The following is a 15,428-nucleotide window of genomic DNA, read 5'->3' on the forward strand; positions in this document are numbered from 1 at the left end:
AGCGGCCATGGCTCACGGGCCCAGCCGCTCCGCGGCATGTGGGATCTTCCCGGACCGGGGCACGATCCCGCGTCCCCTGCATCAGCAGGCGGACTCCCAACCACTGCGCCACCAGGGAAGCCCCGGCAATATGGATTTTTAAAAAGCCCTCTGGGTGATTCCGATGCCCAGGCACTAGATGGTCCTTAAGCTCCCATCTAGCTGTGCACCATGAGAGAGGTGCATTCACTCAACAAATATTCACTGAGGGACTACTGTGTGCTAGGCACTGTGCTTGGTACTGGGGATACAGCAGTGAACAAGTCAGGCATGAACTCTGCCTCAAGAAGCTTACCTTCTAGTGGAGAGAGACAAATATTAAAGAAGGAACTAGATAAAGCCATAATAAACTAAACAAATGCCTGATATAAAATAATTTCAGAGAGTAATAAGGGCTCTGGAGGAAACAAAAGAAAACAAGGTGACTGTCAGGGTCCTACTTTCATGAGGGTCACCAGGGAGGCCTCTTAAAGGAAGTGATAGCAGCTGACAACACTTATATTATACTATCTACGGGAACAGCTAGTGCAAAGACCCTGAGGTCTTGAGGAAGAAGCTGAAAGGATTCAAGGAACGAAAACAAGACCAGAGTGACTGGACTATGGAAAGTGACGGTGAGAATGGCAGGAAGTGGGGTTGGTGAGGTAGGTGGGAGCCAGATAATGGGGACCATGGTAGAGTAGATTCTAAGTGTACTAGAAAACCATTAAGGGTTTTAAGCCGGTGGGGGTGTGTGTGATATGTTCTGATTTATACTTTTCAGAGATTGATTTGCCTGCTGTGTGAGGCAAGGGTTGAAGCAGGGGGACCAGTTGGGAGGCCGTTATCGTGAGTGAGGCAAGATATGACAGTGGCTTGGACAAGGATAGCAGTGGTGAAGGTGGTGAGACATGGTCAGACTCTGGATATATCTTAAATATGAAACCAACAGGACTTTTCAATGGATTAGATGTGGGCGATAGGAAAAGACAGAAATCCGGAATGAGTCCCAGGTTTTTGGTCTGAGCAGCTGGACGGATGGGGATACCAGCCCTCCCTTTTCCACCGGCTAGAACTTTTACCTGTACCCTATTCGCTTGCCTCCCTGCTGGCCCTGCATTCTTCACAGAGCAGCCAGGCTGAACTTCTCAAAATGCACATCAGGCCATATCACTGCCCCCCAGCTCCAGCCTCAGTCTAATGGTTTCCCATCCCACTTAGTATAAAACCAAAGTCCTTTCCATGACCCACAATTCCCTACGTGCTCTGGTTCCTGCTAACGCCCCCCCAAATCATTTCCTGCCGCTCTTCTGGTCAGTCTCTATGCAACAGTCAGCCTGACTCCTTGTTTTTTCTCGAATGTGCGAAGGAGGAGCGAACATGCAAAGGAGGAGCCTTTCTAAAGCCTTTGCATTTGCTGTTCCCTCTGCCTCTAGCACCTTCCCCCAGACCTTCCCATATATTATATACTATATAGTTATCCACTTATTAGCCATCTCCCTACGGTCTAGTATAATTTCCATGAGGTCAGGGACTTTGCTTTGTTCTCCACTGTATCTCCAGTGTCTATAATATCCCTGGTGCATTGTAGGTGCAGTGGGTTGAATGATGGCCCCTAAAAACATATGTCCATGTCCTAACACCGAGAACCTGTGAGTGTGACCTTATTTGGAAAAGGGGTGTTTGTTGATGTTACTGCGATAAGGGTCTTGAGATGAGATCACGTGGATTATGGGGATGGGCCTTAAGTCCAACGACAAGTGTCCTCATAAGAGACACACAGAGGAGAGATAGGAGAAAGCCACGTGAAGACAGAGGCAGAGGCTAGAGCCATGCAGCCACAAGCCAAGGATTGCCTGGGGCTACCAGAAGTTGGAAGAGGCCAGGAAGGAGTCTCTCCTAGTGCCTTTGGAGAGAGCATGGTTTTCTGCTGACACCTTGATTTGGGACTTCCGGCCTCCAGAACTGTAAGAAACAACATGTTTCTGTTGTTGGAAGCCTTACCAAGTTTGTGATAATTTGTTACAGCAGCCATATGAGTCTAATACAGTAGGTGTGCAATATTGTATAAGGTAAGAATGAATATATAAGGGCAAGAACAAGATGGGAAAAAGTCGAGAATCAGGAGTTCGCTGTTGGACATGTTGTCTGAGATGCCTGTCACCCGTGGAAGAGAGATGGCAGTGGATATATGAGACAGGAGTGGGCAGGAGAGGGCACAGTTAGAGACTTCCACTCGGGGAGCCATCAACCCCGGGGTTAGGTGGTATCACCACTGGTGACGGTGTGGTTGAGAGTTGAGAAAAGGGCTGAGGAGACAGCTGTGTTTACAGCGCTGTTCCTATTCAGCAGTGCTTCTCAACCTGAGGTGATTGTGCCCCTCCCTGTGCCCCCCACCGCCAGCAAAGGACATTGGCAATGTCCAGAGGTGTGTTTGGTTGCCACAGCCTGGGGGAGGGGATGCTATTGTCATCTAGTAGGTGGAGGCCAGGGACACTGCTAAACCTCCTACGACGCATGGAAGAATTTTCTGGCCCCCAAACTGTCAGTAGTGCAGAAGTTGAGAAACGTGGGTACATAGGGAGGGATTAGCTTAAGTCTCCTGGATTTGTGTTTTTTAACCTGTTTTGTGCCACGCACATTTTTCTTCCTAAACTTTTATTTAGAAACAATTCAGGAAAAAGATCAAGAGGTGGCAACCAACTCTCCATGACTGGTTTATTGTGTGATCTTGAGCAAATCACTTCCTTTTTTCCTCAGCTTCTGGGTCCTCTGGGTGGGGATGGGTGAAGGTGGAGAGGAGTCTGGTTCCATTAGCTGCTTGCCGAGCTTCCTGCCAGGACCTAGAATCTGCGTATTCTTTCCCCCTAAAGACAGTAAATTCCCACTTGGTCAAGCTATTGGGCAGAGTTTTCAGGACTAGCTGGCAAAGAGCAGAATGAAAACTACCTCCTGGGCACAGAGACTACATTTTCTAGGACAGCCCCAATTTCAAACATTCTATCACCCTGAATCCCCAGAAGGACATGGATACTTTTGTGTTCCAATATTATTTAGAAAGTGTTCTCCTAACACTGTAAGTGCCGGGCACTATTCTAAGTGCTCTAATGCGCATCACTTCATTTAACCCTCACAATGACCCTGCAAGATAATACCATTATTATTCCCTTTTACAGATGAGGAAACTAGGGATCAGAGGTTAAGTAAACTTGATTAGGGTCTCACAGCCAGCAAATGACAGAGCTGAGATGAAGACCCAGGTCTGCCTGCTGCTAATTGCACCATCTTAGGACCCCATCACCTGAATTTCCACACCGCGTCCCAATGTGCCCTGGAGCTGTAAGGGAAGAGAAGAAGAGAAACAGGTCCTGCCTCAAATGTTCCTTATTTCTTTGTCTTTGGAAGGGCTTCTGTATGAACAAGTATTCTGAAAAAGGAAAACATCTTCCCCTATCCCCACGTCTCCTGTGTGTGGCCTCTCGGGAAAATTACCCAGTTCAGGGCTTGGAAAATCTGTTCTATATGCGGGACAGTGGCTGTAATTCTAGACTTTTCATTTGGCTGCCTTAATTAACGCCAATATCCAAATGTTTATGCACTGCACTTTGATTTAGAACAGGGTATATGTGGTGGTGCGGAGGGCCATTTGGGAAGATACTGGACCGTTAGCCCTGGTTCTTTCCTCCCTTCCTGAAGTCAGGAGGAACCAAACCTAATAGAAAACTGTAAAAGATTCCAGTATCTAGAGGTCAACCCCTTCATTGTACAGGTGAGCATATGGAATTTCAAGGGCCTAAGACTTGCCCAGAATCACACAAGCAGGTTGGGGGGAAAATTGTGATCAGATTTATGTGACCAGGCCAGGAAAATTCTGCATTTCAAGGGGTTCTCATCAGAGAAGGGGCAGAGGATCGTTCCTTCTTCTCTGGACCTAAAATTGTATTTGTTGCTCTTTTGTTAGGGCATCATTGTTGTTTCCACAGGCTCCCTGGGAAACTAGGAATTACTTTACCTTGGAGGAACCTACCCAAATTCATCAGTGGCCATTAACAGAGTTAAATAACCAAACTACGGTCACAATACTATGTGGTATGAGAATCACATGAGTGGTGAACACTTTGGTTGTCGAGGAGGAGATCCTCTTGGGAAGATGTCATTGAGAAAATGAGGCTGCCTTAGAGGATAATAAGAGAGAAGTGGAGATACTGTTTCTAGCAGAGGGGATAGGCTGAGGCTAAGTGCAGACATGGAGCCGTAATATACACACAGTCTCAACACACGCACACGCACGTGCACAGACACATTCATTAATTCAACAACTACTTATTATGCCTTTTTTTTTCTTTTTTGGCTATGCCACTTGCTGGAGCTTAGTTCCCCGACCAGAGATCGAACCCACGCCCCCTGCACTGGAAGCACGGAGTCTTAACCACTGGACCTCCAGGGAACGCCAGCAACTACTTATTAAGCACCTACTCTGTACCAGGTCCTGGAGATATTATCGATTTAGGAGTCTCTCTGCAGAGGACCACAAATTTAAAATAAGGTGAATACAATAAAATGGCAATAATAAGGATGGGCATAAAGCAGGCAAGGATGAAAAAATATGAAGATGAATGTAAGCCCTACAAAGGCACAGAACTTTTGTTTTTATTCACTGTTGACTCCAGAGTGCCAAGCACAGTCCCTGGGACATGGCTGGAACTCAAAAAATATTTGTTGGAAAAGAAAAGAATTTGTCATCATGATCAGAAACAACATCATCATGGTTGGAACTAGATGGCGTACCAAGAGGCCACAGTGAAAAGATTCTAATCCCCTTTTTTGACTCAGTTTTTTCTCCTATTTGGGTATCAGTTTCCCAATTTGTACAACAAGGTGCTTTTTTCTCAGCTTTTTATTTTAAAAATACTCCATAAATGACGTTGTGCCCTTATCATTGCATTACATCAAGAGGCACATTATGTAAGTTTGCTCCATTGTTGGTGATGTTAGGTTTGTAAATTCAAAGGTGAAAAATACTTTTACAATGGAGCAACTGAGCAGACACCACCATAAACAAGAAATTAAACTAACATAGCCTTGTGGCCTAGAGTTTCAGCATATATTGATTATCATTGCTTGAATCCACTATTAAGATGATGGTTGCAAAACGGTGATCTGCTAATTCTATGATTTCTTCTATATTTATTTGCTGGCATTCTTCTGGGGAAGGTGATTTTTAAGGCCCTTTCTGACTCAGAAATTCTGTGCTTTTATAGTTAAACTTGGTTTAAATTATCTGGTAGCAGGCACTTTAGAGAGTAGCGCCAATGACAAATGAAATTCCTCACAGGGCAGTTGGATGAGACATGGAGCCCAGGCCGTTGGGCCAGTCAGGGAGGCAAACAAGCTCATATGGGTTCTGAGAAGCTCAAGGCGGAAGGACAAACCCTTTAGCCAAATGGCTCCTCCTGTCTTGATCAGGGTTACTGATCAAGGTTACTGAAGCCTAGCCTTGCCCTAGGTGCCTCCCTACCTGCTCTTAACTAACATGTAAGAAGATCAAATGGCCTAGGAGAAGTGTCATATAAATTCCTTTAAAGCCAAACTCAGACAGTAAGTGGAGATAAAGTAAAGGAACATATGAACTCTTCAACTGGGAAACCAAGATGTCGTCTTCATCCCAGTCCAGTTTATAAGTGGTAGAAGTAAGCTGGGAAATACGTGCAGTATTATTTGTTCAGTTTCAATGTTTTCTTTTTCCCTTCCTCCATCTCCACAATTTTTCATGAAGTCCCAGTACACTAAGGAAAACCAAGTTGTACATAAGTACGAAATTTTCCTTTTTCCTGTGATCGAAGCTAAAAATTAATTTTTAGGGTATAGTTTCAACAGTGAAATGGGATACGGCTTAGTCCAGTGGGCCCTGGGACCATCCCAGAAATTCCATGGCTATTTCTCCCACCATCTGCAGGGATCTGAGAGATGTCATCTACAGCATCCTTTCTGTGTCATTGTGGGCCTACTTACCCTCCACTGTAAACAGCAAAAATGGAGACATGAATTTCACAAGCTGGTTCAGATGGGCCTACTCAGGAGTCTAGAATCTAGGTTCCTTTACTAGAAGAGACTCTGGTCAGCTTTCACCACATGATGGCACAAAGATCTGAGTGTTACAAATCTTTTCCGCCATGGATTGCTGGAGGCTTGCAAACAGTGGGCTTGTATCATTTATCTTTCTCTGCTTCCCATCACAGACTAATTCAGCCGAGACTGAAAACAGATGATAGGGCTGGCTTTGGATAAAGTCGGGGATAAGACTCTTCCAGAGTCCTGTCCATAACACTGAGCCCAAACATGGAGTGCCTGTGTGACTTGAAAAATATTGCAAAACCATCCACACTAGCTATTGTGGCAAGAGGTTTGGAAGGATACTTATTCTCCCATGGAAGGCCTTCTTCTGGAGCTGCCACAAAGTCAACACTGGCTTTGTGCCCAAACCCTGTTGGTGGCAACATCAGTCTGTGTGGGTACCATGTGTAAGGCCTGAATATTGAGTTGGGCGTCTGCGATCAGGTTGACCCAGATCTTTAGGAAAGAGCTAAGTGGGCGTGCCCACTGTAGGCAAGCTGGCAGAAGCCTCTTGTACACTGCATGGTTGGACTGACCTGGGTTGGAATGCCCAGACAAAAAGAGATGGGGTAATCTCCTTGTCACCTTGATGGAAAGCTGGCCACATTAACTGATGATCAATCTTAGATCGGAATTAGGCTGAGGGCTGGAGTGGGAGAAAAGGACTGAGGATGGGACTTGTACACAATGTGTAAGAGGTTGGTAGGATAACCAGTAGTCTAAACTGAGTTCCAAGGGAATGGAGCGCACCTGGTGCTAAGAATTTCCCCCCATCACCCTCAACAGGAGGATCCCTTTTTGCATAGCTCGTCCTGACCCCCAACTACATGAAGGCAAATGAATGTCCCTCTAAAACTTCTGATGGAGGGACTTCCCTGGTGGTGCAGTGGTTAAGACCCTGTGCTCCCAATGCACGGGGCCCAGGTTCAATCCCTAGCCAGGGAACTAGATCCCACATGCATGCCACAACTAACAGTTCTCATGCCACAACTAAGAAGCCAGTGAGCCACAACTAAGGAGCCCACCTGCTGCGACTAAGACTTGGCACCACCAAATAAATAAATAAATATTAAAAAAATAAATAAAACTTCTGATGGAAGCTCAGGATTTGGCATCATTCCGGAAGTAAGAGAGTTTTAGGGATTGAATCTCATTATCTCCTCAATAGCCAGGATCTTATCAAATGCTCTGCCATTAAAAAAAAAAAACCCTGTAAAAAAATTAAAAATTTAAAAAAACAAAAAACCCCCCACTGCAGTTCATCTCTGCTTTGATCTAGTGTTTTCTTATTTATGCTTCTGCTATCAACAAACTGAAAATCTCGTAAGTTTTCCATTTACATTCTAGGGAGACAAGTTGTGTGTCTTAGCTACTTCCCATTGCCCTCCTGAGTACATTTTTTTCTTGCTAGGCCACGTCATACAAAGGTCATCCACCATGACATAACACTATACATAGAGAATCCTAAAGACACTACCAGAAACTACTAGAGCTAATCAATGAATTTGGTAAAGTAGCAGGATACAACATTAATGCACAGAAATCTCTGGCATTCCTATACACTAATGATGAAAAATCTGAAAGAGAAATTAAAGAAACACTCCCATTTACCACTGCAACAGAAAGAATAAAATATCTAGGAATAAACCTACCTAAGGAGACAAAAACCTGTATGTAGAAAACTATAAGACACTGATGAAAGAAATTAAAGGTGATACAAACAGATGGAGAGATATACCATGCTCTTGGATTGGAAAAATCAACATTGTGAAAATGACTATACTACCCAAAGCAACCTACAGATTCAATGCAGTCCCTATCAAACTACCAATGGCATTTTTCAAAGAATTAGAACAAAAAATTTCACAATTTGTATGGAAACACAAAAGACCCTGAATAGCTAAAGCAATCTTGAGAAAGAAAAACGGAGCCAGAGGAATCAGGCTCCCTGACTTCAGACTATACTACAAAGCTACAGTAATCAAGACAGTAAGGTACTGGCACACAAACAGAAATATAGATCAATGGAAAATGATAGAAAGCCCAGAGATAAACCCACGCACATATGGTCATCTTATTTTTGAGAAAGGAGGCAAGAATATACAATGGAGAAAAGACAGCCTCTTCAATAAGTGGTGCTGGGAAAACTGGACAGCTACATGTAAAAGAATGAAATTAGAACACTCCCTAACACCATACACAAAAATAAACTCAAAATGGATTAAAGACCTAAATGTAAGGCCAGACACTATCAAACTCTTAGAGGAAAACATAGGCAGGACACTCTATGACATAAATCACAGCAAGATCCTTTTTGACCCACCTCCTAGAGAAATGGAAACAAAAACAAAAATAAACAAATGGGACCTAATGAAACTTAAAAGCTTTTGCACAGCAAAGGAAACCATAAACAAGATGAAAAAACCCTCAGAATGGGAGAAAATATTTGCAAACAAAGCAACTGACAAAGGATTTATCTCCAAAATTTACAAGCAGCTCATGCAGCTCAACGTCAAAAAAAAAAAAACCCAGTCCAAAAATGGGCAGAAGACCTAAATAGACATTTCTCCAAAGAAGATATACAGATAGCCAACAAACACATGAAAGAATGCTCAACATCATGAATCCTTAGAGAAATGCAAATCAAAACTACAATGAGGTATCACTTCACATCAGTCAGAATGGATATCATCAAAAAATCTAGAAACAATAAATGCTGGAGAGGGTGTGGAGAAAAGGGAACACTCTTGCACTGTTGGTGGGAATGTAAATTGATACAGCCACTATGGAGAACAGGATGGAGGTTCCTTAAAAAACTAAAACTAGAACTACCATATGACCCAGCAATCCCACTAGTGGGCATATACCCTGAGAAAATCATAATTCAAAAAGAGTCATGTACCGCAATGTTCATTGAAGCTCTATTTACAATAGCCAGGACATGGAAGCAACCTAAGTGTCCATCGACAGATGAATGGATAAAGAAGATGTGGCACATGTATACAATGGAATATTACTCATCCATAAAAAGGAACGGAATTAAGTTATTTGTAGTGAGGTGGATGGACCTAGAGTCTGTCATACAGAGTGAAGTTAAGTCAGAAAGAGAAACACAAATACTGTATGCTAACACATATATATGGAATCTAAAGAAAAATGTTCTGATGAACCTAGGGGCAGGACAGGAATAAAGACGTATACGCAGAGAATGGACTTGAGGACGTGGGGAGGGGGAAGGGTAAGCTGGGACGAAGTGAGAGAGTAGCATTGACATATATACACTACCAAATGTAAAATAGATAGCTAGTGGGAAGCAGCTGCATAGCACAGGGCGATCAGCTTGGTGCTCTGTGACCACCTAGAGGGGTGGGATGGGAGGGTGGGAGGGAGACGCAAGAGGGAGGGGATATATGTATATGTATAGCTGATTCACTTTGTTATAAAGCAGAAACTAACACACCATTGTGAAGCAATTATACTCCAATAAAGATGTTAAAAAAAAAAAAGGTCATCCACCAGCTAATAGACTGACTATTCTTGGGTCAGCTGCCCATCCATGACCTAAGAAGTCACCATTCTATTTTCAAGGAATAGTCTAGGGCCATTTTCTTCAGCAAGGGACTGTGGGCTGCGTAGTTTCCCTTAGAAGGCAGTGGTGGAGATGGCAGACGCCATAACTTACGTGTCTGGTCTAAGATTTATGACAGCATAATGGCTGCAGAGGAGAGATAATTAGAGGCCTACCGGACAACCCTTACATCGGAATGTGTAGATGGTCATCTATTTCAGCTTTGCCTAAAGCTGGCCCTAGGCAAAGCCCTCAAATTCCGTAGCGTATATACAGGGCCATCCCTGGCTTGGATTATGTAGGCCCGCCTTGCCCAAGCTTCTCTATTGATGGCAGAAGGGGATGGTGGAGAATAAATGGCTTTTCCCATCTTGGAAGGCTGCCTGGCCCCTCCAGAGGGCCTCAGCAGAGCAGCTGTCGGCCTCTACAGAGGAGTAGCTTTGGACCTGCTGAGTGGGTGGCCATGTGTCATGTGTCCTTCCTGAGGAACATGCACCGACTTGCATCCTCTGCTATATTTGAACTGTTGAAAGTAGACCCAGCAGGAACTAAGCATGTACAGCATTTAGTGGCAACACCAGATCATTACTTTGACTGGTCTGAGGCTCAGAGTGAAACAAGAGCTGAGCCCAGCACCAGAAACATAGGCATCCCTTCTCAAATTCCTCACTCAGGTGCCACTGTCCTTTTGCTTAGGTGAGCTCCAAAACTCATGCCCATGCTGGGCCACCGGCTGGTGGGCACAGGAAGTGAAACATGCAAATAGATGGAATACAGCAGCCTGGATTAAATGGCATCTTTTCTTTTTAGGGGTCATGAATGGGAATATATTGGATATTTCATGTGAATGGAAAAAATTGTGTGGAGTCTAGTACCTGGTGAAAGAACAGGTAAGGTCTTCTGAGAGGAGCTCAAGATTGGGCTTAAAAGCCAATTTTCCAAAAACACAGGGCTCACTGGGATGCTTCAAGTCAGGAGACTCTGTATACATCTTCTTTGACAAGGAGAATACAACATTTTGTCTATTTGGCCCTGTTGGGGAGAGCAAGGCAGGCAACAGCAGCTCTCTTGCACTCTGAAAGGTTGTGTTCCCTTATCAGGGTGTGTAACCGATATTCTCCCCTGCCCAGTATCTAAGGAGTCATTTTGAGACAGACATCTGTTCAGCAATCTGAGAGCCCCAGACAGAAGACAGAGACATTCATTTTCCTTTACTCATAGTGCAGAGGCCAGGGAGGACTGACTTTGTGGCAGTGTTCCATCCTGGCCTGGATTGCAGTTGATCTGGGGAGAACAATCCAGGATGACACTTAGGCACTGTCCAAACGGCCTTGGATTACCAAACGAGTCCCAGAAGCCAGCTAGGAGAATGCTTTGGAACCTGAAATGGATGTAAGCCAAGGGGCCCTTAATCGGAGGTCTGCTGTTGATGAGGTTACAATGTGGTGAAGTGGAAGAGGGCTCATCTGGGAATCAGGACCTCTGGGTTACAGCCCACAACGAACTCACTGCATGACCTTGATCAAATCCATCTCCTTCTCTGAGCCTCTCTGTCTCCAATCTGTGCAACTAAGGGTGGAACTAGATGAGTTAGGAGTTCCTGTCCAGCTGTGTAATTCTATGGTTTGAAGATGGGAAAGTTGGTGGCCGAGAGTATCTCTTGCAGGGTAAAGTGCCAAACCCAGGGTATAACGAGGCAGTCAGAATTGCTGGTTTGACTTTTATGTGGGCTGGTTTGTTTTTATTGAAAAGTAAATAAAGAAAAATGCCTTTCTCTGGCTAGACCTCTCCCTTCATCCCAGCCAGCCATCTTGTTTGGCACAGGAGGACTAGGTGAGAGGGTGAAGCACTTCGTATGAGCCCTGAATACTGCTGGACAAATACTTTGAAACCCAGCCCTATTCAGGGTAGGTCAGCAGTGGTCAGCTTCCTCAAGGTAGGACAGCACTTGCATTATTATAATAATTTTGTTAAGATCCTCTTTCAACCTCCTGTGAATCATAGGCAGAAGACAATGGGTCTTAGTTTGAGCTCTGCATTGGTCAGCTATACAGACAGCAATGTGCTCAGGGCCAGTGCTGACCCTTGATGAATTCAGGAAGGAGCTTAGGTTTCTCTTGGTTGCCCACTTCCAGAGCCCCAATTGCAGCTTGGCCCTTGCCCCTTTTCTTCTTCCAACATGACCAAGAATCATGGTTCTTAGCCTTCATCTTGGAAAACAATGAGATGAACTAATCCCAATAAGGAATTAGGTGATAATTCAAGAAGGGATGATAGCCTACCCTTTCGGAGGACGTATAATTTCACAGGGAATAAGTGCAAATTATAAAGCTTTCCCAGTGCCCCTCAATCATGTGCCACTCTTAAGACTGATGTATTAGTAGAAAGAGATTAAGAAAGGGATGTTGGCAACACATGAAAAGTTGCTCAACATCACTAATTATTAGAGAAGTGCAAATCAAGACCACAATAAGGTGTCACCTCACACCGGTCAGAATGGCCATCATCCAAAAATCTACAAACAGTAAATGCTGGAGAGGATGTGGAGAAAAGGGAGCCCTCCTACACTGTTGGTGGGAATGTAAATTGATACAACCACTACGGAGAACAGTATGAAGGTTCCTTAAAAAACTAAAAATAGAACTACCATGTGACCCAGAAATCCCACTTCTGGGCATATACCCAGAGAAAACCATAATTCAAAAAGAGACATGTACCACAATGTTTATTGCAGCACTATTTACAATAGTCAGGACATAGAAACAAACTAAATGTCCATCAACAGAGGAATGGATAAAGAAGATGAAGTATATACATACAATGGAATATTACTCAGCCATAAGAAGGAATGAAACCGGGTCATTTGTAGAGATGTGGATAGACCTAGAGACTGTCATACAGAGTGAAGTAAGTCAGAAAGAGAAAAACAAATATCATATATGTGGAATCTGAAAAAATTGGTATAGACGATCTTATTTACAAAGCAGAAATAGAGACACAGACATAGAGAACAAATGTATGGATACCAAGGGGGAAGGGGGGTGGGGTGAATTGGGAGATTGGGATTGACATATATACACTATTGATACTATATATAAAATAGATAACTAATGAGAACCTACTGTATGGCACAGGGAACTCTACTTAATGCTCTGCGGTGACCTAAATGGGAAGGAAATCTAAAAAAGAGGGGATATATGTATACGTGTGGCTGGTTCACTTTGCTGTACTGTAGAAACTAACACAACATTGTAAAGCAACTACACTCCAATAAATATTTTTTAAAAACACTGAAAATACAACTACCATATGACTTAGCAATCCCACTCTTGGGCATATACCTGGAGAAAACCATAATTCAAAAAGATACATGCACTCCAATGTTCATTGCAGCACTATTTACAATAGCCAGGACATGGAAGCAACCTAAGTGTCCAATGACAGATGAATGGATAAAGAAGATGTGGCACATATATGCAATGGAATATTACTCAGCCATAAAAAGAAACGAAATAGTGCCATTTGCAGAGACGTGGATAGACCTAGAGACTGTCATACGAAGTGAGGTAAGTCAGAAAGAGAAAAACAAATATCACATAATATCCCTTATAGGTGGAATCTAGAAAAATGGTACAGGTGAACTTATTCACAAAGCAGAAATAGAGACACAGATGTAGGGAACAAACTTATGGATGCCAAGGGTGGAAAGGGGGGGTGGGATGAATTGGGAGATTGGGATTGACATGTATACGCTACTATGTATAAAATAGATAACTAATGAGAACCTACTGTATAGCACAGGGAACTCTACTCAGTGCTCTGTGGTGACCTAAATGGGAAGGAAATCCAAAAAATAGGGAATATATGTGTACGTATAGCTGATTCACTTTGCTGTACAGCAGAAACTAACACAACATTTGAAAGCAACTATACTCCAATAAAAATTAAAAAAACAAAAAGAAAGGGATGTTGGCACTAAGGCTCTGTCACAGATCAGCCATGGGAGGGGCTAGATAGAAAGTGCAAATTCAAAATCCTTTGAAAAGCCCAAAGAAAATATGTACTATAGTTTTCTCATCTGAAAGCGTCTAAAGAGTGACTGTAAACTTTTTGCTGGACCCAAACTCTCCCCTTACCCATGTCAAGTGTATAAAACGTCTTTCTAGTTCCTGTAGATTGTAAGTGGAGTCTGTCTTAGGGGTTAGATTTAAGGGCTTCTGGGAAGTTCATTGCTCAAAAATATGATGAGAGGGTCTCCTAGTTGCTGGCGTTGAACTGGCTGCTTAGGCTGGCTAGGTTCTACTCTCTTTCCTATCACTCTGTGACAAAGAGTGATGGGGTGGGAAGAGTGCCGGATTTGGGTTTGTGCTTTAGTGAAATCTACTTGACCTCTTTAAGCTTCACTTTCCTTAATCTGTGCAATGAAGGGAATAACAGTACTTATCTCATAAGTTTGTTTGAGGACGAAATGAGATAATGCATATATAAAGCACCTAGCACAATGTCTGGCATACTGTCAATTCTCAATACACAGTAGTTATTATTAGTGGTAGCGAGGCCTCGCACCAGGGGCCGGGAGCTGTGTGATAGCACTGGGCATTGGGAGGTAAGACTATTGAAACTAGCTGTGTGGAGAGAAACGAAAGACAGGAAGAGAGGTGAAAGGGCTAAAGAGAAACTTCACGTTCCCCCGATGACCAGCCCTGAGCCCAGGAAACAGGTTTAGAAGAAAAGGCTCCCATAGTCCTCTCTGTAAATGTGTCCAGAGCAAACCATCTTCCCTCTCGCTCTCAGAGCACACCGGAACATCTGCCAAACCTGCTGTTTTCCCCAACTCAGCCATTTTCCATTAGTTTGACTCATAGAAATCAGAGATGACATTTTGGGGGGTTAGCAAGTCCAAGAGCTTTGTCAGTCATGCTTCAGGGGGTATAGCCTTTCATACACTGAGCAAGTATGTAACAGACAACACCGCAAATATCATCAATCCCTCCTTTCTCATTTTGTCACATTACATGGTGTTATGTGATGCCCTGATGTGAATCATTCAGGCAGCTGCTATACTGCATTAATTGCAGAGGAGCTGGATTCCATACAAGGTGTTCCCAAAGGTTCATTGCTAAATACTCGTCCAGCAGTTCTTTGAAAGTTTGCATTGGGTGACAAGGACACTAAATCCTTCTATGCGTTAGAGCTCCAAGAAAGGACAACTGGAAATTACACCATGGTTTTTCTCTCTTTTCTTTCCAGAAGAGAAAATTTATAATTACTCACATGGGCCATTCCCACCCTTTCCTTGATGTTTTCTGGCTTTGAAGACACTTAAATGCTTGCTCCCTTGTGTTCAAAGTCTTACACCACAATTTCTTTATGAAAACAATATGTCTTTTAAATTAATGCTAAATAAAAATGAATATGTCACTGGAAGACCATCCTTGTGCAAAGTATCCAGAATTAAAATGAGTTCAATGACCTCTAACCTCTAATCCAAGCTCCAATCTCATATTTCAACCTGCTTGGAGACCATCTCTACCTGGATGTTCCACCATCATCTCAAACGCCCTATGTCCAAAACCAAATGTTTCACCTCTGTTTCCAACCACAACCCCATCATCCAGGCCTAGAAACCTTGGAGTCATCCTAGATTCCTTTCTTTCCTTCATCTGCCCTTTCATAGATGACTAAGTTCTGACTGTTTTGCCTTTGAATTAGCCTTTGATTTGCTCTG

The sequence above is a fragment of the Globicephala melas genome, chromosome X (assembly GCF_963455315.2).
Source record: "Globicephala melas chromosome X, mGloMel1.2, whole genome shotgun sequence".
In the NCBI taxonomy this organism is placed as follows: domain Eukaryota; kingdom Metazoa; phylum Chordata; class Mammalia; order Artiodactyla; family Delphinidae; genus Globicephala; species Globicephala melas.